Here is a 22,893-nt window from a genome sequence, read left to right as displayed (position 1 = left end):
AAAATGGGTACATTTGTTTTGCAGGAGAAAAGCAGTTCATGCAATCTCTCCCTGTAATTTTGTCATTTGAGCCCAAGAATCATTCTGGTATGAGTAGGAATTCTGGGGAGTCCTGAGTTGAGGGTTTAAATAGTAATTAAATAATTCATTTGTTAATAATCTTAATTAATGTGCAAACAGATCAATGGAAACTCATCTTTCACCTATCTAATTGAAGACCAGAGACGGGCACAATGAAATTGGGATCTTGAACCAATAAATTTTTCTCTTCACATGCACCTGAACCAAGTGCCCCTTGCCTGAGAAAAAAGCTGCGTGTTTTGTTATATTTTAGTATTTTGTATCTTCCCCAGTAACCAAAACCAAGACTATTTTAAAAATGATTTTCTCTTAGTTTTATAATGTCTCTCTCTTACATCTTTACAGTGCATGGTTTTTTTTTTGTTTGGCATGTTCAGTTATTGCCTCTTAGCAATTTAAGTGCTTTTGGTGCCACATTAAATAACTTTATGCGCATGGTGTTCTGTCACTTTTCCTAAATACCTGATTTTCCCAGCTCATAGTGGACTGTCTCATCCAGCTGAATTTATTTTTACTTGAACCTAAATTTTAGCCACTATTTCAAATTGCTCCTTCTTAAGTACACATACAATATTATAAATTTCGATTAGATGAATTATAAACAGGCTGTTAGACCATAACAATTTGTCTCATTATTCAGTCTAATGTAACCTGTCTTGTCATTATCTCTAGAAGTTACTGTTATCAAAAACTATCTTGAGCGTGCTTTAAAATTCACTGTCTTCTTAACATGAGTGAATGTGCTTATTCCAGTTCAAACAAAAGTAAAATTCCTTTATGCCTTTGCCCCAATTTCCTCTAATCTTTGCACTTATGCAGTCTATCAATTCACAAATTGTATGAGGTGACCTGTACAGAATCCAACTAATCTTAAATGCTTTTCTGTTTTCTTTTATGTCCACACCTTAATTCCTTATTGCTTGCATTGTTCTTTTTTACGTTGACTCTCAGCATTCAAAAATTTCATTCCAAAGGGGCAAACGTACTCCTTTCCCTCAATAGGGTACAGTGTCCCTTCCAATCATCACACATACAAACAATTTTGCCTCACTAAATTTAATAACAATTAATAGACTGCCTTTTTCATATCAATCCATGATAGATAGAAATATTAGAATAAATTTCTCTACTTGTTTTATCATCAGGCAGAGCATAAGTCCAACACCCTCTGCTTAATTTTAACAAGACAGTTTTCAAGTATTCAAATATCTTGCTAACCATTAGAGCCTTTGTTTTCCTTTCCAGCTTCATTTAAAAATTTTGTTAGATTGCTCTGAAATTGCAAGCAATTATAATCAGCAGATTCACAAATTCACTCGCTTATATTTGTACGAAGTTTGAAAAAGATCCCATGATGCAATAGATTGTTACTTTTTACTCTTTTGTGGCAATTCACTGGAGAAAATAAGTCAGTCCTGGGACAAAAAGATATTGCTTAGCTATTTGACTGTCTCTAAGAATCGTAATTGAGTTGATCAATGAAGTACTTCATTCATCAGTTCTGAGAATAGCAACTCAACAAAGTCACATACTAAGTTATCATCCTGCTCCACTACACACACTTACAGTTAAGTACATGGACTCTATTATTAAATATTAGAATGATAAGATTAGGGTGAAATAGACCTAAAGCCTGGAAACTCAGTGGTTAAATTGGCTGCTGCCAAATGAGGTTGTTAAAAATCATTATTGCAAAGTACTTTCAAAGTTAACAGAAAACTAGTTTATTAAGTTGCAGGGGTTAGATTAGGAGAACTGTTTAAATTGATTCCAGTAGCCCCATTGATTGCATAATAAACAAACTATTGTGGATTGTTGCCAAACAGACATGACATATTGTTTCATATTTCACATGTGACATGTTATTTTTCCAAAAGAAGAGCTCAGCATTGACACTGAAAGCAGGATCTGATCCCAGGCAGGCTGGAGGTGAGAGCCCAGCAGTGGCCAATTAAAAAAGGAGACATAAAGCAACACCAGGAGAGGTGCCTACTAATGAGGCTGCACGAAGAAGGAGAGGGCATTGCCACGACGAGGTGTCCTTGAAGATAAGGTAAATTGTTTGCAGTATCGTGTTGGAGCTAGGCAGGCAGGCCTCAGTAATTAAGGTGGGTCTTGCAGGGTAGGTGCAACCATCAGTGATCTACAGGAGTGGTCATCACTGGCAAGGGACCTCACTGTGCAGCAACAGCCATAATAGGAGGAGAAACCCACTGGAAGGTTGCCAGGATTTACCTGGTAGATGCACTAATGCAGTGACAATGTTAAAATGCAAGCTGGGGTAGGGGTAGAAGTGATCCTTAATTGAACACTTAACTGGGTTGATTGTTCTCTCTCACTGTTGGTAATATCCTGTGGTGTCACTTCTGCCAACCTGTCTCTATAATGAGCTGGTAAAGTATAGTTCTGTAAATCTGATATGTCAGTTGCCTCAACCTCCATTTTTCTCGAAAATTGGTGCTAAACAGAATTAGAACAAATAAGCTCACCTTGATAATGTGACGTATTTTCGAAGATTAAGGGGAACCAAATTAACCATTCTGTAAACTGAACATATGCAAACATGGGGCTGAATATTTTAGCATAGAATCTAATCCTGGTGACAGGGCCAAAAGACCATACTTGTGGGCAGGAGAATCTGGTCTGGCAGCAACTTGTTAACATAATTTGGCAGTTCACTTCCCCAGAGCTGCTGTTCCTATTTGAATGTCAGCAGCACATCCTTGGCAGCACCCTCTCTAGTGATGACCACTACTGAGATTGCAACATCAATGAAATAAAGCCTTGATGCCAAGATGCCCCCAAAGAAGAGTGAGACTTTAGAGGAAGACTAACAGGCAGGGTGGTCCCAATGGGTGGTGGTCAGTTACTCTGGCTATTGCCGGGACCTAGTTCGGTCATATTGCTTTTAGTCCAAAAGTACATGATGTTTTAAAACAGGCTGGTATGACAGAATTATCGGCTTGTAGTTCATACAGTCAGTAGATCTATATACCCATGAACAACAAAACACAGATGTGTATAGAAAACCAATTGTTATCAATTTGTTTATTGATTTCAAGAAGGCTTTAAATAGAATCCACAAGCAGCCACTCTGGTGCATTGCAGGACTCTGCAACATCCCAGAGCGATATATTAACATGCTTAAAGGATTTACTATGACTTGCACTGCTGCATCAAAACCAGGATAGGAACCACACACTCCCTCAACATCATTATAGAATATAATAAAGCTCATTACATTTCTTCATTACATTATGAAGGAGGTGATGGAGGGGGCAGACTTTGACATCCCTTGGCAATGCTACTGTTTGCCAAACATAACTTCTACAGAGAACATCACCTTGCTAAAGAATCATACATGTTCCCGACATAGGATCAGCAATGCTGAAAGTAGCGGCACCAGGGTTAGTCTGCTGCAAGAGAATCAAGGATATGGAGACTAGATGGAAACGAATCCCTCTAATCAACACAGGACAACAGAATATTAAAGACATTGCCTGCTTCTACCTTGGAAACAATATCTCTAATCGAGGGTGATGTAGAGATAAAAATTTACACAAAAATTAGAAAAGCAGGATTTATCTGTGTCTTACAGCGGCATTCAATACCATTGATCTGGCTAGGCCACTGTGACTCGATGTACCCATTGTAATACCAGCCATAAATACCACCAAATGGGACTGACCAAAGAGGACCTAACCAGCTATGTTTAATGAGGAACATGAGAGACTGTGATGAACTAGTGTTGCTGATGAAGTCTTGCTGCCTATTGCACTAGATGGGACTGGAGGAGCAAGTATAATTGTAATTTTACAACCAAAATAAAATACACGAACTTATAACTATATTCCTAAAGCATGTATACACTTTGAATTTTTTTTTTGTTGAGAGAAATTGCAATCATTATTTTTAGGGGAAGTTTAAGTAGAGGTTCAAAATTATGAAGCATTTTGAGAAAGGAGCTATCTCAAGACTTGGACATGAAAGGGAGCAGCTTTAAGATAATGAGTAAATAACGAGACAAAAAGGAAGAAAGAATGACATGGAATGGCTATGTTCTAAATTGTAGTGTCAGATAGGGTGGCAGAAGCAAATTTTAGAAGTAACTTTCAAAAGGCAATTGGATTTATTCATGGGAATATGTGTGGAGGAATGGAGGAAGAATAGGGGAGTGAGACTAATGGGTAACTCTGACAAAGAGCTAGCTGACACAGTTATATTGGGATGAACGGCTTCTTACTGTGCTACATCTTTCTTTGATTTTATGCTTTATTCATAGCCATCTGATCATTAATTGCTCTCAACAAAGTCAAAATGTATGGGCTTTAGAGTTGTTAGCTCATGAAAACAACTTTAGAAAAGGCTGTAATTTCTCATCAGAGACTATTATAGATTGGACACAGCTTACAATGCTTCTGGATTCCATCTGCCATCATTTGTAAATCTTGAGTGGCCAAAGTAAATTGTACTGAAGATTCCTGCTAGTCTGACTATAGACACGCCACATTTCACTTGATAGGTGTCGTCTGCATTAATGAATCAAACAGGATGTTTCTGAGATGTTGAAAGGATTCTATTTAAAAGGCAATTTGGCAGTAATTTTTATAACTGGCATAAACACTCTTGCTCAGGTTATCAGTAAACCTTATTAGAGGGGGGCTTGCAAGATCTCAGCTTGAGATGCAGGCTGACTGCTGTGTGGAAATGTAGAGAATGAATCTGCTTGTGGCACAAAATTGCCCTAAATCTTTTAGGCGACTGAACATAGCATGCTTAGCACAGACAGACAGTGGAGTTAAGAGATAAAGAATGCTCACTGAAATTGTACCAGAACACGGGAGGCCTTTGTGAAAATGGGCTGCAATCCTTTAGATACAGTTTCAGCAACATCAGCTGGCCATGGTACAAAACACAATGGGGCTCGATTTTTATCATTATATATACAAGATCAAAACACGACAATGAAGATGTTAGTAATTGACTTAGGTAAAAATAAATGTGTTTTTCCTTGTGACAGTAGCTAACAAAGCTTTGAGTCAAAAAAAAAAGCTGAGCTAGACCAAGTAACCAAACTAAAACACTTGCATCTACAATGTGGAAAATCATTCAGATCTGTCCTATGCAAAAAAAAAGCAGGACAAATCCAATGTGATGAATTATTGCCCCATCATTTTATTTTTAATCATCAGTCATGTGTTGGAAGGTATCATCAATGTTATGAAGCAGCACTTGCTTCACAATAAGCTGCTCACTGGCCCTGGTAGAATGCAGACTGAGTGTTAGTTAGCTCCTGACCTCATTTACAGTGGGGGTACAAACCTGGACAAGGAATCTGAATCCTAGAGTGAAATAACTCAACAAGGCTGGTTTCCTGTCACCAAGTCACCCTTTATTTACAAATGCATAGTACATGACAATGTTCTGGCTTCCTCAGAGCCAGCTGTCAGAATGAAAGGAAACTCTGACATAGAGATCCCTGTTTGCACCTTGTTTGGTTGTTGGAGGTCAATCATCTCAGCTCCAGGACATTTCTGCAGGAGTTCCTTAGGATCGTGTCCCTTATCCAGCCATCCTCAGCTGCTTCACTAATGACCTTGGTCCATCATAAGGTCAGAAGTGGGAATGTTTGTTGATGATTGAACAAAGTTCAGCATTATTTACAACTCATTAGATACTGAAGCAGTCCATGTCCAAATGAAGCAAGACATTGAAAATATTCATGCTTGGGCTGACAAGTGGCAAGCAATATTCATACCACACAAACGCTAAGCAATCTAATACAACATTCTGGATTAGTGGTGCTGGAAGTGCACAGCAGTTCAGGGGATAAGCTAATCATCCCCCTTTGACATTCAACGACATTACCATCACTGAATCTCCTGTCCTGGAGATTACTATTGACTAGAAACGAAACTAAACTAGCCATTTATATAAATGATTTGGATGAGAATACAGAAGACATAGTTAGTAAATTTACAGATGACACCAAAATTGGTGGCATAGTAGACAGGAAGAAGGGTTTCTTAGAAAGGGATCTTGATCAAATAGGTCAATGGGCTGAAAAGTGGCAAAAGGAGTTCAATCTGGATAATTGTGAGGTATCGCATTTTGATACAATAAACGAGGATAGGGCTTATAGAATTATGGTAGAGCTTTGGGTAGTGTTGTAGAACAGAGGGATTCTGGTACATAATTTTTTGAAGTTTGCATCACATTTTGACAGGGTGGTTAAAAAGATATTTGGTACACTTGCCTTCATTGCTCAGTCCTTTAAGTGGAGGAGTTGGACAGGACATTGGTGAAACCTCTTCTGGAATAGTGTGTGTGCAGTTCTGATCAGCCAGTTACAGGAAGGATATTATCAAGCTGGAGAGAGTTCAGAAGAGATGTTGCTGAGCATGGAAGCATTGAGTTAGAAAGAAAGGTTGGACAGACTGTGGCTTTTTTCACAGGAATATAGGAGGTGTAGAGATGACCGGATAGAAATTTAAAAATAATGAGGGGTATAGGTAAAGTTAATGATGGTTGTCTTTTCCCTCGGATGGGGGATTTCAAGACAAGGGGCACACTTTTAAGGTGAGAGGTAAGAGATTTAAAAAAAGACATGAGGGTCTTTTTTTTTACACAGAGGGTGGTTAGAGTGTAAAATGAACTTCCTGAAGAAGTGATAGATGTGAGTACGATTATAATGTGTAAAAAAAATTTGCATAGGTGCATGAATAGGAAATGTTTGGAGGGATATGGACCAGGAGCTGGCAAGTGGAACTTGTTTAATTTGGGATTACGTTCGGCATGGACTGGTTGGACCAAAAGGTCTGTTTCTATGCTGTATGACTCTATGACTCTGTGTTAAGGCCTTATCTCAAAAGAGAGAGAGAAGAGCATCAGTGAGTGTAGTTGAAATTTGTTTGGGTGACTTATCTATCAAGATAACTATTTGTGAATCTCAAGTCTGAGGCTTCCTACACTGCAAAGTGCATCAGGGCAAGATAAAGCTATTCATCTTCAGCTGAGTGGTTTTAATGTAATGTAAACTCAGCATCAGTAAGAAAGTTATCGTTGAGCAAGTGTTGTTTGATAGCACTGTTAAAGACATGTTGTACCATGCTACTGAGGGTAGAGCCTTGGGACAGCATTCGGCCAGATTGGATTTGCTGTCTTTTTATCCCTGGGAAAGGCAAATCTAGACAATTCTCCTGTTTGATTAGTCAATGCTGTTGTATAAATGAAAATGTTAATGTTGAAGCTGAAGTACCTCCAACCAATGTGATGATGTCACACAATCTTTGGGTGTGATCAAATAATTTGAGAAAACCTGACAAAATTTCAAATGTCAGGACTTCTGTTTCTCAGCTGAATTTGAAATCTAATCTGAAGATTATCCATTGTTGCGGCTGTCAGTAATCAAATCTCATTGACAGAAATTAAAGAAACTGTGAAGGTCAACCCAGTTTTTACTGTCTCAATTCACTCCTTGACCTGTAAGAGTATTTTTTTCTTCATGTTTTTGCTTAACTTCTTTCTCCTCCCCTTAATAGCTGTGCAGAGTCATGTATATCTTTATCCTGTCAATATAGAAATGTGTGTGCATTTGGGATTAAGAGGGATATAGTTAATTCGCATAGTAGTTCATTTGATAATCAGTTTATGTGGGGAATCAGCGTGGCCACATAAAAGCACAGAAGATGGCCTGTAAGACACAGAGATTAAGCCTGCCAACACATACAGAAACAACCCAGAGTGTCCCAGTCTTGGCCAAACAGACATGGCCAAGCCACTCCCAGACCAGAGAATACACTTCCGAACACAGCTTTCACAATCAGTTCCCAGATCCTGGTCAGGTCCACGCCCCCCCCAACAAGCCACCCTCCCATCCTGGCACCTTCCCCTGCCACCGCAGGAATTACAAAACCTGCACCCACACCTCCTCCCTCACCTCCATCCAAGGCCCCAAAGGAGCCTTCCACATCCATCAAAGTTTTACCTGCACATCCACCAATATCATTTATTGTATCCGTTGCTCCCAATGCGGTCTCCTTTACATTGGGGAGACTGGACGCCTCCTAGCAGAGGCTTTAGGGAACATCTCTGGGACACCCACACTAATCAACCACACCGCCCTGTGGCCCAACATTTCAACTCCCCCTCCCACTCTGCCGGGGACATGAAGGTTCTGGGCGTCCTCCACCACCGCTCCCTGGAGGAAGAACGCCTCATCCTCCACCTTGGGACACTTCAACCCCAGGGCAACAATGTGGACTTCACCAGTTTCTTCATTTCCCCTACCCCCACCTCACCCTAGTTCCAAACTTCCAGCTCAGTACTATCCCCACGACTTGTCCTACCTGTCTATCTTCTTTTCTATCTATCCACTCCACCCTCCCCCGACCTATCACCTTCATCCCCTCCCCCACTCACCTGTTGTACTCTATGCTACTTTCTCCCCACCCTCACCCTCCTCTCATTTATCTCTCCACCCTTCAGGCACTCTGCCTATATTCCTGATGAAGGGCTTTTGCCTGAAACATCAATTTTCCTGCTCCTCCGATACTGCCTGAACTGTTGTGCTTTTCCAGCACCACCAATCCAGAATCTGGTTTCCAGCATCTGCAGTCATTGTTTTTACAATCAGTTCCCAGCCTAGATTAGTACTGCAGTCCCAATACCCTAAGGGCAGGCTCATTTCACACTGAAACCAATACCGCATAAACAAAGAGGCGGACCGAGAGACCCCAGAAGACTTTGCTCACAGGAGAAACACATGGACAGACCTGAACGCCAGGAGAAGGAACATTTACACATATTCACACAGACAGGAAATACAATGACAAATCCTCTAGAAGCCATTTTCCCCTATTGACGGAGATGGCTGGAATCTCCTGTGTTAATTACAAATGAATTGTTCCTGCCAGACACTTGGTTAACTACCATTCAGTTTATTCTTGTTTTAATCTCTTTACAATTTTCACCATTGCACTGTAACTGCTTTACAATTATCACCTTTGTGTTGTACCTCTATAAAATATACCTACACTTTCTGTTCTGGGAAGAGCATTTGGCCATCTGTGCAGAGAATTAGTTCTGTGGCAGCTTGGTTAACTTCTCTTCCACAATATCGCTTTGTTTAATAAATTGTGTGTCAACTTCACTATGATCCTCATTTGTGGTCTCTGATCCATTGGGCTCATATTAGATTAGATTACTTACAGTGTGGAAACAGGCCCTTCGGCCCAACATGTCCACACTGACCCGCCGAAGCGCAACCCACCCATACCCCTACATTTACCCCTTACCTAACACTATGGGCAATTTAGCATGGCCAATTCACCTGACCCACAGGTCTTTGGACTGTGGGAGGAAACCGGAGCACCCGAAGGAGACCCACGCAGACACGGGGAGAATGTGGAAACTCCACACAGTCAGTCGCCTGAGTCAGGGAATTGAACCCGGGTCTCTGGCGCTGTGAGGCAGCAGTGCTAACCACTGTGCCACCCGGTTCTCCGACAGTTCACCATTTGCTTGCAGAATAGGTTTATTTATAATAAATATGTTATTTGCATTTATGGAACATCCTGGTGAAAGTATATTTTGTTCTATTTAATAGAAAGAAAGAGACTACTTTTAGTGATTAAAAGTACATTTACATTTTGATAAAACTCATGAGGTAGTGGGGGTGATTTTCAGTGCATTTCTTCTTCCAGAGTTGTAACAGTTGACATTAATCTGTTCAGCTTTATCATTGTTGAAGATGGGATGTTAATTCTGTTTTATTTGTACATAGGTTGTAGGAAAGGTCTGAAAGAGTGATTGCTTGATTGAGTTCATTAAGCACTGTCCATAGTGATGATGTCATAAGGACTTGGCCAGGGTAAAGAACCAGCTTGCAGAAGGCAGACTTTGGACTAGAATGCTCCTAATCATCTTTCTAGTAATATAAACCATATTCGTGTAATCTTTAAATAGTTGCTGAAATACAATAAGCATCATACAGTAAGATTATACCAGTCAGATTGGAATGATAAATCCAGCATCACTCTAATCTTGACTCTAATCTTTAGCATCTGCAGTACACACTTCCGTCCACTGAAGCCAGGCGCCAACTCAAAGAGATCTCCTTCTACTACCCCCTCGACCATGATCTCACCCACCCCCCCCCAATCACCAAACCATCATCTCTAAGACCCTACACAACCTCATCACCTCAGGGTATCTCCCAACCACAGCTTCCAACCTCATAGTTTGGGAACCCCCCCACTGCCCGATTATGCCTCCTACCCAAGATCCACAAGCCTGACCATCCTGGCCAACCTATCATCTCAGCCTACTCCTACCCCACCAAATTCATCTCCACCTAACTCAATACTGTCCTATCCCCCCGGTCCAGGAACTCCCCACATATGTTTGGGTCACCACGCACGCCCTCCACCTCCTCCAAGACTTCCGTTTCCCCAACACCTCATCTTTACCATGGACATCCAGTCCCTCTACATCTCCATCCGCCATGACCAGGGCCTCCAAGCCTTCCGTTTCTTCCTCTCCCAGCATCCCCACCAGTATCCTCCGACTGACAAATCTTATTCGTTTGGCTGAACTGGTCCTCACTCTCAACAATTTCTCCTTTGAATCCTCCCACTTCCCCCAGATGAAAGGGGTAGCCATGGGCACCCTTCTGGACTCCAGCTATGCCTATCTCTTTGTCGGCTACGTAGAACAGTCCATCTTCGATAGTTACACCGGCACCACTCCCCACGTTTTCCACCGCTACATTGATGACTGCATCAGCGCCATCTTGTGCTCCTGGGAGGAGGTTGAGCAATTCCACAATTTCACCAACACATTCCACCCTGACCTTAAATTCACTGGGACCATCTCTGACACCCCCCTCCCCTTCCTGGACCTCTCCATCTCCATCAACGATGACCGATTCAACACAGACATTTTCTACAAACCCACTGACTCTCACAGCTACCTGGATTCTTCCCACCCTACCTCCTGGAAAAATACTATCCCATATTCCCAATTCCTCCGCCTCCACTGCATCTGTTCCCAGCAGGACAGCTTCCACCACACAGAACACACCAGATGGCCTCCTTCTTTAGAGACCGCAATTTCCCCTTCCCATGTGGTTGAAGATAGCCTCCACATCCCACACCTCCACTCTCAAACCCCACCTGCAAAAAGGATCCTCACTTGATCCTCATTTTCCACCCCACCAACCTCCACACAAACTGCATCATCTGCCAACATTTCCGCCATCTACAAACGGACCCCACCACCAGAGACATATTTCCCTCCCCACCCTATCCACTTTCTGCAAAGACCTTTCCCTCCACGACTACAGGGTCAGGTCCATGCCTTCTAACAACACACCCTCCCATCCTGGCACCAACCCTGCCAATGCAGGAATTGCAAAACATGCAACCACACCTACCCCTCACCTCCATCCAAGGCCCCAAAGGAACCTTCCACATCCAGTTTCACCTGCACTTTCACACATGTTATTTATTTTACCCGTTGCTCCTGATGCGGTCTCCTTTACATTGAGGAAATTAGACACCTTCTCGCAAAGCGCTTCAGAGAACATCTCCAGGTCACCCACACTAATCAACCCCACCATTCCATGGCTAAACATTTCAACTCCCCCTCCCACTCTGCTGAGAACATGCAGGTCCTGGGCCTCCTACACTGCCACTCCCTTACTTCCTGATGCCTGGAGGAAGAACACCTTATCTTCCACCTTGGGACCCTTCAACCCCAGGGCATCAATGTGGACTTCACCAGTTTCCTCATTCCCATCCCCCAACTTACCCCAGTTCTAACTTTCCAGCTCAGCACCATCCTCATGACCTGTCCCACCTGTCAATCTTCCTTCCCATCTATCTGCTCCATCCTCCTCTCTGACCTATCACCTTTACCCCCACCTCCATCCACCTTTTGCACTCCCAGCTACCTTCTCCCCAGCCCCACGCCCCTCCCTCCATTTATTTCTCCACTCCGAGGCTCCCAGCCTCATTCATGATGATGAGCTTTTGCCCAAAACACCCATTTTCCTGCTTCTCGGATGCTGCCTGACCTGCTGTGCTGTTCCAGCACCACTCTAATCTCCAGCATCTGTAGTACCCACTTCCACCCTGGATTGATATTTATCCTAATCCACACCAGACCACTTAACAGTTGAAGGAACTGAAAGACAACAGTTGGGAACATAAACTGGGGATTCATTTCCTCATTATAAACAAAGTTGAAAACTATTGTGATTAGATTAGAAGGTGTGTACCTGTAATGTTAAATCTGTAAATTATTGTAAACATAAGCAAAGTCTGATTCCTGGTTTATTCTTCGATGGGTTTTCTGGATTAAGGTCAAGGATGTTCACACAGCCTTCTCCTCTGATTACTTTTATAGCAGTTTGCCAACACTCACAACTGAGTAAGTAGGACTACAAAGCTTTGACGTCTTTAATTGGTTCTGAGATTATGCAGCTCTGTTTACAACATGCACTTTCCACTGTTTAAAAAGCTCATGTTCTAGCATTGACAGATTACCATTTCACTTTCATGTAGCCCGATTAATTTTCCTGGCATACTGTTCTTGAACCGCAATTAATCTCAGTGGATAATTTGGCTCAATTACAATGGTTAAGTGAGAAATATATCAAAGTATGATTTCACAGATTGTGGTTGTTTGCAAACCTGCTGCTGACGTCCCACATTGGCTCAGAGATCCAGTTTGACATTGCTAGATTTGGTAAAAAAACACAGAATAAGATCATTCATACCATCATCATATCTGTTCAGGCTGAAGGAAGATTATATAGTCTAAACTCTCCCAATCCAGCTCTAGCCTTATATGTTACAATATTAGGTGAATTGGCCACGCTAAATTGCCCATAATTTTAGGTGAAGGGGTAAATGTAGGGGAATGGGTCTGGGTGGGTTACACTTCAGCGGGTCTGTGTGGACTTGTTGGGCCGAAGGGCCTGTTTCCACACTGTAAGTAATCTAATCTAAATTTAGGGCGGCACAGTGGTTCAGTGATTAGCACTGCTACCTCACAGCAGCAGGGTCCCAGGTTCAATTCCAGCCTCGGATATCTGTGTGGAGTTTGCACATTCTCCCTGTGTCTGCGTGGGTTTCCTCCCACAGTACAAAGATGTGCAGGTCAGGTGGATTGGCCATGTTAAATTGCCCATAGTGTTAGGTGCATTAGTCAGAGGGAAATGGGTCTGGGTGGGTTACTCTTTGGAGGGTGGGTATGTACTGGTTGGGCTGAAGGGCCTGTTTCCACACTGTAGGGAATCTAATCTAATCTCAGAGTTTTTGAAGTGATAAAGGTGTCTTTGTTTACCATACATTCAGGCAGTGAGTTCAAGGCCTGTTCTAATCTCCATGTGAACAAAAAAATCTAAATTTCCCACTTTCTTTCTTTCACTATTTAATTTAAAATATATCTTTCTTACTTTGAAAGATTTTAGCACATGTTGGATAGTGTCCCTGGTGTGAAGGTCAGAGCAGTGCATTATTTTGCCATTCACACACTCCAGACACTTGCTTTGTGCCTTTATTATAACCAATATCAATCCCTTTGCCTTTTGCTCCTGGACACCTTTGTTGATTAAACCATCCTGTCCTTTACATATCCTCGAGCTTCACCTCTGTTTTCTCCTCCTTCCCACTTTCAATAGCACAAACTCATCACATTCCTGCCATTTTTTCAGTTCCAATCATCCGTGACTCAAAGTTTTCACTCTATTTCTCTTGCTACACATGCTTTTCAGCATGATGTTTTCTGTTTAACATATTCAGCATTGGCTGTACTTTGCTTTTATTTCATTCATGGACTTAGGAGTAGCTGTTCAAAGAAGATGGAGGATGGATCTCACAGGGAATGGATTACCCATATCTCCAACTGAAATGTCCACCAGCAAAAGGTTGACTGGAAACCGGACTGCTTCACAGTCAGACAACACTTGGACAGCCTAAATGCAAATGGAGTGTGACTTCAATTGCCATCTGGGAAGATGTCCTGCTCTAGAACACTGCCAGCCAATGGCGATTCCATATTCTAGCAAGTCTAGAATGGGACAGTTGTCACTGCTCGGACTACAGGTCGTACATGAAAAAGAAATGAGGGATCCCAAACTTCAGACAGGTCAGGGATCTTGGTTGGCCCTGCTTAACAAATTTCAACAAGGGGATGTGTAAAGTTGGAAGGGTGTTCCTGATGAGCACAGGTCAACATACACTAAATGTGGAAAGATTGTTTCCCCTTGTGAGAGAGTCGAAGAACAGAAGGCATCCTCTCAGAATAAGGGGTTACAACATCCACCACACAGATAGAGGAATTTAACATCAGGGATTGAGAATCTGGGGTTCTTTACCACAGAGGGAGGTTGAGTTTGGGTCATTAAGCACATTCAAAGGTGAGAGACAGGTTTCTAGCCAATAAGGGAACCAAGAAATAAGGCAGAAAAATGAAGTTGAGGCTTATCAGGTCAGCCATGGTCATAATGAATGACAGAGCAGATGAATGGTGTACTTCAGCTCCCATGTCTTATAACGTCAAAGCAGTATCTCCCTTTCTGGCTGATACCAGAACATGGAGTGAATGATGCCAGGATGCTCTACTTGCCTCTGCCTTCCACAGAGCCAGATGAAACTGATGCAAAGGTGAAATGGGTGCATTAGTTTAAATAGATCATTTAAGGGCCTCAATAGACCCAAGCCCAGATCGGCCAACTGAGGGGTTGCCAATAATGTGGGTGAGAGACTTGGGTGTAGGGATGGGATAGAACATTGCAGTCTATGTGTCCCCAACTTCAAATTTCAAATATGCTAATGATTGTAAAATCTACCCTAATTTACCTGAAAATAAAACACAATGGATAGGCTTTTACATGCTTTCCACTCATTAACTTTCTACTAAGTTAAATACTTAGTCTTCCCTGTACCCTGCCAATATGTCAGCTTTAAATGATATGACGGGCAAAGCTTAAAATTACACCTGCCATTATACATCATTTCCTTTTACTATTGTCTTCACTGCCTTTTGCTACTTGGCTGGAATTATCAGTACCTTAATAATTCAGGTGTTAAATTTGTACCCATTCCATATATTTCATTCTCTTAAAATCTGATTCTGCTGTTTGACCAGGTTGTAATCTCCTCAGCTTTTACACAGTCTGACTGACTGGAAACCTCATTCAAGGATGTATCTCTCATGCATGTTCATCAGAGCACAGCCATTAGTATCCATAGTCCAAAAATTTGGCATTGGAAACATTTTGTTTTCTGAAAAAAGCACATCACAGTTAACCAAAAGACACTTTTTAAAATAGAGGTTGAGTCCAGGCTGCTTGTGATTAAAACAATGGACACAAGACTTGCTTGTTCGAGAACAAATGAACAGCTGGCTGAGCTGGCCCCCGATTTACACATGCTTCAGGCACTTGTTCTGGTTGGCAAAGTGTCATTCTGGCTTATTTTTCCAATGAGGCACAAAGCTTTAGCATGTAACCTCTATTTTTATGGTCACTGATGCTGCCACTTCCTTTTCAAAGGCCTTTTTACATACATACAAAGTGTCACCTGAGAAATGTAATGAAATGTTTTTCTCTTAAACAAGAATAATAAAAGTTAACTCAAGCGTATGAGCATTTGGTGGCTGTGCTTCTGGGAAAATAGCAAGAAGATCACAATACTTTGCAGCACAACACAACCGGCAATTCTTCCTCTTTGATATTGGGTTTAAAGAAGAAGGCTTGAAAATAGTCGGCTGAATTGTAAGCAAATTCAATTAAGTGTCAATTTTGGGAGATTTCATGAAGCATTTCTCTCTGTGGGCTCTTGCAGATTTACTCACACAATTCTTTGCTGCTCAGTTAAGTATGTCCCATGGCTCTTTAGTTCAAAAGCAGTGAATTGCTCATTACTGGTGGTGTTCATGCTGCAGGTGGCATGTTCTGTGTTAACCCTAACCCTATTGCAGCATTTTTCCAGACTGACGAAGAACCAACCATAGTCCCCCTCAACTGTTCATTGCCACAAGTAATGACAAGCTACCTGACTATCTCAGAATTAAAAGGCGAGGTGAAGACATCATCCAAATTGAAACAAAATAAGAGAGTGCTAACAAAGTTAAGAGCCATGGACAATGTTGTGTTCCAAAGTACGAGGTGATTATCAGTCTGTGTGCAGCAAGTAGCATTGCAGTAGCATTGCAATGAAAGGGGTCAGTGAGCTCCGAACTACACTGCTGAGTAGTGAACCATATCAGAAGTTAAAAATCACACAACACCAGTTTATAGTCCAATAGGTTTAATTGGAAGCACACTAGCTTTCAGAGCGATGCTCCTTCATCAAGTGGAAGAAGCATCGCTCCGAAGGCTAATGTGCTTCCAATTAAACCTGTTGGACTATAACCTGATGTTATGTGATTTTTAACTTTGTACACCCCAGTCCAACACTGGCATCTCCAAATCATATCAGAAGTATATTTGTTCATATACAAGTGTTGTAAACATATAAATAGAACACTCATAATATGTTAGTGTCTTGATGTCCACTTACAATGCCAAGGCATACAAGGCTATGGGACCAAGTGCTGGAAAATGGGATGTGAATAGTCCATAGTCATTTTTGACAGGCACAGACTCAGTGAGACAAAGGCTGTCCTTTAGACCTCCATGACTCAATGAGGCAGAGATGTTCTTAGATGAAGCAAAGCTCATTGGTGTCCAATAGTAGCTTCCTTGAACAAAGAATGCAGACAGTTGCTAAATATTGAATGCACCCTGAGATTTTGAGGAATTTATTGAGGATGAAGGCCTCGATGGTCTAGCACTAAACTAGAGCTACCAGATAACTACTCAGACTTCCTTTGTGGGAATGTCAACAGCTAATTTCCCTTCATTATTTGGGAAAATAGCAAACCATGTATAAATTAAATGAGATTAAGTATCTATAAGATGTTACTGCATGTAAATAGGCTCATTATCATTAACTAATGAGATTCTCATTTCATTGTTAAAACCTTTTTGAAAATTTGATTGTTATTCCTCAACATCAAAAAGTTAATTTTCCAATATTGCCATATTTTCCCAACTGACTAGATGTTGCCCATGTCATTCAGGGGCTGGAAAGATTCTGCCCATAATTTATTTCTCTCCATTTGCACCTAATGGAGCCAATAATATTGTGGAATAGCTACACAGTGGTCCTTTGTAACATTACACAACTAACATTGTCATAGAGTCATAGAGATGTACAGCATGGAAACAGACCCTTCGGTTCAACCTATCCATGCCGACCAGATATCCCAACCCAATCTAGTCCCACCTGTCTGCACCCAACCCATATCTCTCCAAAACCTTCTTATTCATAAACCCATCCAAATGCCTCTTAAATATTGCAATTGTACCAGCCTCCACCACATCCTCTGGCAGTTCATTCCATACACATACCACCCTCTGCATGAAAATGTTGCCCCTTAGGTCTCTTTTATATCTTTCCCCTCTCACCCTAAACCTATGCCCTCTAGTTCTGGACTCCCTGACCCCAGGGAAAAGACTTTGTCTATTTATCCTATCGATGCCCTTCATAATTTTGTAAACCTCCATAAGGTCACCCTTCAGCCTCCGACGCTCTAGGGAAAACAGCCCCAGCCTGTTCAGCCTCTCCTTATAGCTCAGATCCTCCAACCCTGGCAACATCCTTGTAAATCTTTTCTGAACCCTTTCAAGTTTCACAACATCTTTCCAATAGGAAGGAGACCAGAATTGCACGCAACATTCCAACAGTGGCCTAACCAATGTCCTGTACGGCCGCAACATGACCTCCCAACTCCTGTACTCAATACTCTGAGCAATAAAGGAAAGCATACCAAACACCTTCTTCACTATCCTATCTACCTGCAACTCCACTTTGAAGTCTTCATAGACACCATGTAACATTAGCAACTATTATTAGCATTTGCATAACAGAGTTCTAGAGGATATCCAGGCATATGACCAATGTAGACTGCTGCAGAGGTACTCAAATATGGAATATGATGACTTTCAAATCTTCTGCACTTACAGGTTTGTCAGTTCTTTACTCCAGTCAGATAACAATTCCTTCATGGAATCAGATGAAAATAAAATAAGTGGCGTTTACCACATGAAACTTCCAACATGAACGACATTCAAATGATTTGGAGATGCTGGTGTTGGACTGGGGTGTACAAAGTTAAAAATCTCACAACATCAGGTTATAGTCCAACAGCTTCAATTGGAAGCACTCGCTTTCGGATCACTGCTCCTTCATCAGGTGGTTGTGGAGAATAAGATTGTAAGACAGAGAATTTATAGCAGAAGTTTACAGTGTGATGTAACTGAAATTATGTATTGAGAAAAGATCTTGATTATTTCTTAAGTCTCTCATCTTTCAGAATAACCATGTTGGTTTCAGTTCTTTTCCTTCATATGTAAATCGCTGAACTTTTTAAAAGTTACATTCTCAAAGTGAACTTTAACAATTGGTGTCATGTCGGCCCAGATAATGTATCAAAGGTGTTAACTCCCTGTGTGAGGCTGTCTGTGCCACAATGGTCAGACTGATTCTAATCTAAAAATCATGCAGTTTTTGAGCAAAGTAAAATGTAGTTCTGCAAGTACAAATTCATCCCACAAACTTTTATGTGTATATGTGCATGTGTGTGTGTATATGGAGGGGGGGGTGTTATAATTGCCTGTGTGTATGTGCGCGAATGTGAGTGTAAAGGGGTAGAGGTCTGTGAGGGGGTGTGTGTGGGAGTGTATATGTGAGTGTATGAGAGAGGGTCTGCCTGAGTGTGTGTGTCTGTGGGAGTGTGTGTGCGTGTGTATGTGCATGTGTGTGTCTGTGTGTATCTGTCTGTCTGTGTAGGTGGATCGTGCAATGGGGTCACCTGTAGTGTGACATGAACCCAAGGACCCAGTTGAGACCATCCCAATGGGTACCAAACTTAGCTATCGGCCTCTGCTCAGCTACTTTTTGTTGTTGCCTGTCCCGAAGTCTGCCTTTTGACTTTGGTTACCTGAACATCCGAAGTTGAATGTCCTTGATCACTGAAGTGTTCTCTGACTGGGAGGGAACCCACCTGGCTGGTGATTGTTGTGCGGTGCGCATTCATCCGTTGCCGTAGCCTCTGCTTGGTCTTTCCTCAGGGCATCCTTGCCTGCAGCATATGAGATAGTCAATGTTGGCTGAATCGCATGAGTACCTGCCACGTACATGGTGGGAGGTGTCCCACGTGTAATGATGGTATTCATGTCGACACTCTGACACATCTTGCAGCATCCACTGTGATAAGGCAATGATATTGCCCTGAAAGTCGGGCAGTTTGCTGTGAACAATGATCTGTTTGAGGTTTGGTGGCTCTTTAAAGGCGAGCAGTGGAGGTGTGGGGAAGGTCATCATCATGTGCGAGGTGATCATCCTCATTGATAATGTGTTGCAGGCTGTGAAGAACATAGCATAGTTTTTTGGCTCCTGGGAAGTACTGGACAATGAAGGGTACCCTTCGTTTTTAACTCTGTACATTCAAATGAAAATAGTATTAAACTATTCATAGAAACAGGAGAAAGTGAGGACTGCAGATGCTGGAGATCAGAAGAAGGGCTGAAGAAGGGCTGATGCCCGAAACGTCGATTCTCCTGCTCTTTAGATGCTGCCTGACGTGCTGCGCATTTCCAGTAACACATTTTTCAGCTATTTATAGAAACAGTCAGTACATAGAGTCGTAGAGGACTATAGGGCTGCTTTTTCATTAGAGATAGGCAACCAATGTCGAATTTAACTGGAATGTCACCACATTTCATGTGAGGGGCAAGGTTGAGAAGGTGGGACCTTCATGGTGACAGCAGCTGGATATAGGAATTGAACACATGTGGGCGATGTCACTGCATCATAAACCAGCTGTCCAGCCAACTATTCCAACCAATCCCTTTGTGTGTATCATTGTGGCAGGGTCACTGAGGAAATGGTCAACTAACTTGCTGACATCAGGTCATTAACAGCATTACTTTGCTTAAAAATGTGTTGCTGGAAAAGCGCAGCAGGTCAGGCAGCATCAAAGGAACAGGAGAATCGACATTTTGGGCATGCTTCATTCCTGAAGAAGGGCTTATACCCAAAACGTCGATTCTCCTGTTCCTTTGATGCTGCCTGACCTGCTGCACTTTTCCAGCAACATATTTTTAAGCTCTGATCTCCAGCATCTGCAGTCCTCACTTTCTCCAAGCATTACTTTGCTGTCTATCTGGGGCTAAAGAGGAAAACCATGGCCTGAAACCATGCCAAAGTATAATTATCTTTCTAATCATTAACTAATAAGGACAATTTACTATTGGATTGTTCTGATAAAGAGTCACCAGATTTGAAACGTTAACTTAGATTAGATTACTTGCAGTGTGGAAACAGGCCCTTCGGCCCAACAAGTCCACACCGACCCGCAACCCACCCATACATTTACCCCTTACCTAGCACTACGGGCAATTTAGCATGGCCAATTCACCTGACCTGCTTATGTTTGGACAGCGGGAGGAAACCAGAGCACCCGGCGGAAACCCATGTAGACACGGGGAGAATGTGCAAACTCCACACAGTCAGTTGCCTGAGGCAGGAATTGAACCCGGATCTCTGGTGCTGTGAGGTAGCAGTGCTAACCACTGTGCCACTGTGCTGCCCACTCTATTTTCTCCACTCAGATGCTGCCAGACCTACTGAGTTATGCCAGCAATTTTTGTTTGAGTCACAGATCTCTAGCAATTCTTTGTGTTATATTACTAACAAACTACACAGATGAAAAGGAACAAATCTGTGCACAGATTTGCCTCAATTCACTGCAGAAGGTGCAATTAGCCCCACTACTCCAGTGATTTGTCATTGGCTTGTCTTCCTGATTGCTGTCTGGTGAACATTTCCAGTATGTACAGTAGAGGAGTGAAAGTACGGTCACTCCGGGCATACTACTGAACATTCACTACGTTGGCTCATACTTGAGGGAACGTCACTTGTACGAAGAAAAATCAAGTTACAGGAATAGACAAAACTGTTTTGGATCCAATGAAGAAAGTTGGAATGAAAACACAGATAATTTAAAAACTGCATTAGCAAGAAATCTTTATATTGTCACAATCCAAGTCAACAAAATTGCAGTTATTGATTCATGCTGACTAAGGATCAAACTTCTGCTCAATGCCTAATTTTGCTAAGATCAGGAATTTGGCCTTTGTAAAAATCAAAGCTACTTTTGCATTAAGATTGCATTGACGCCATGTCAGCAATGTGTTGTCACAGTTTGGGGTTAAAACTTATCTCCCGCATGGTTGGCATTTTAATTGCCCTGTCAAAAGCCAAGCTTGGCATATGCATTGTAAAGTGCATGCACAGAGTTTTCTCCAAAATTGCAATCTTTGAAAGGGTAACAGTATTTTTGTTCTAATTCTTCTAAATTTGGACCACATTTTACAGCATGTAAAGAAATATCTTTGGAAAAGCCACAAATATTAGTACACTAGCAGAAATTATGTCAAACATAAATATTATATGTACATGCTTTCTCTCAATAATGGTAGAACAGGCGTTAAGGGCCAGGTAGCTTCCTCTTGTTATTTGTTTGCATAAACTTATTGCCTTGTAATTACATCCTCCTACCAATGGAGGTGCTGCTATGCTGCCCAGCAGGACAGATGAACAGCCATTAAAAAAAAGTTGTGCAAGACATTTTCAAGCACATGTGGACCTGGGAATGTAGAATGAACGTAGAAAATAAACTGGCATACATGACTTTAAAATAATGATATGGTTATATTTACATATCCTGATGCAATTATCCCTTGCACCCTTGTCATTTCACCTCCCAATAAAACGCTTGGTTGTCACATCAAATGTAAAGGCTTCAAATTTGCGAGTACTAAATGGGAGATGTCAGATTATCTCAGACACAATATCTGACAGCCATTTAGGGCAGAAATAGAGCAAGTTATTCTTTGGCCTTTTACGAATGTTGTGCAACAGTGATGCTGAGAAAATTTTGCGGAATGCAATCACTGTTTATACGTTGCACCATTGTCATTAATAACATAGTCATCACCAATGGATTTGAATAATTTCATAAATCATAATACTTCCAAAAGCAACAAGATGATTTATGACAAATGTGTGGCCAGGCATTTTCCTTTAAAGTTGGATGAAATTGAATGAGCACTTCTGGGGAAAAGAAACATACACAATCACTACTGGGCTTCATTGACTACATTGTACTGTTTAATTGGTTTACTTAGTGATTTTCAGTGTGAGTGGTAGAGCTCAAAGCTTTCAATTAATTCACAAACAGCAACAATCATATTCAAACTAGATTTTCCAGAAAAAGGAAGCATTTTTTTTCAGAATGCTAATAGTGCGTAAATGTTAAATACATTGAATATTTCCAACGCAAGGCATTAAAAAATATGTTCAATGGAGTCCTTTAGAAAGTATGAGGCAAGATAGGATGCAAACTACATATGCAATCACATTTAGTGGAGAAATCTTGAACCTTTACAAATCTTCGTCCATTATTGCTGTACAGAGTGTTCAAACTGCAGTACATGTCAGGATGTGCAAGCTACTGCAGTTAAAATAATTATATTATATTTACTTCATTTAACCTGTAGGAGGACCTTTTTCCTTTTACTCCGCACTCAGGCCGGTGTCCGATGGTCTGCCGATTACTATGGTGGCCTCTGTCCAGCAGGCTCTGAAACCTCAAAGCCGCACATGGGTCACTCCACTGGAGACAGCACTGAGC

This window comes from Hemiscyllium ocellatum, chromosome 11 (assembly GCF_020745735.1).
Source record: "Hemiscyllium ocellatum isolate sHemOce1 chromosome 11, sHemOce1.pat.X.cur, whole genome shotgun sequence".
Lineage (NCBI taxonomy): Eukaryota > Metazoa > Chordata > Chondrichthyes > Orectolobiformes > Hemiscylliidae > Hemiscyllium > Hemiscyllium ocellatum.
Note: the sequence above shows the minus strand (reverse complement) of the source record.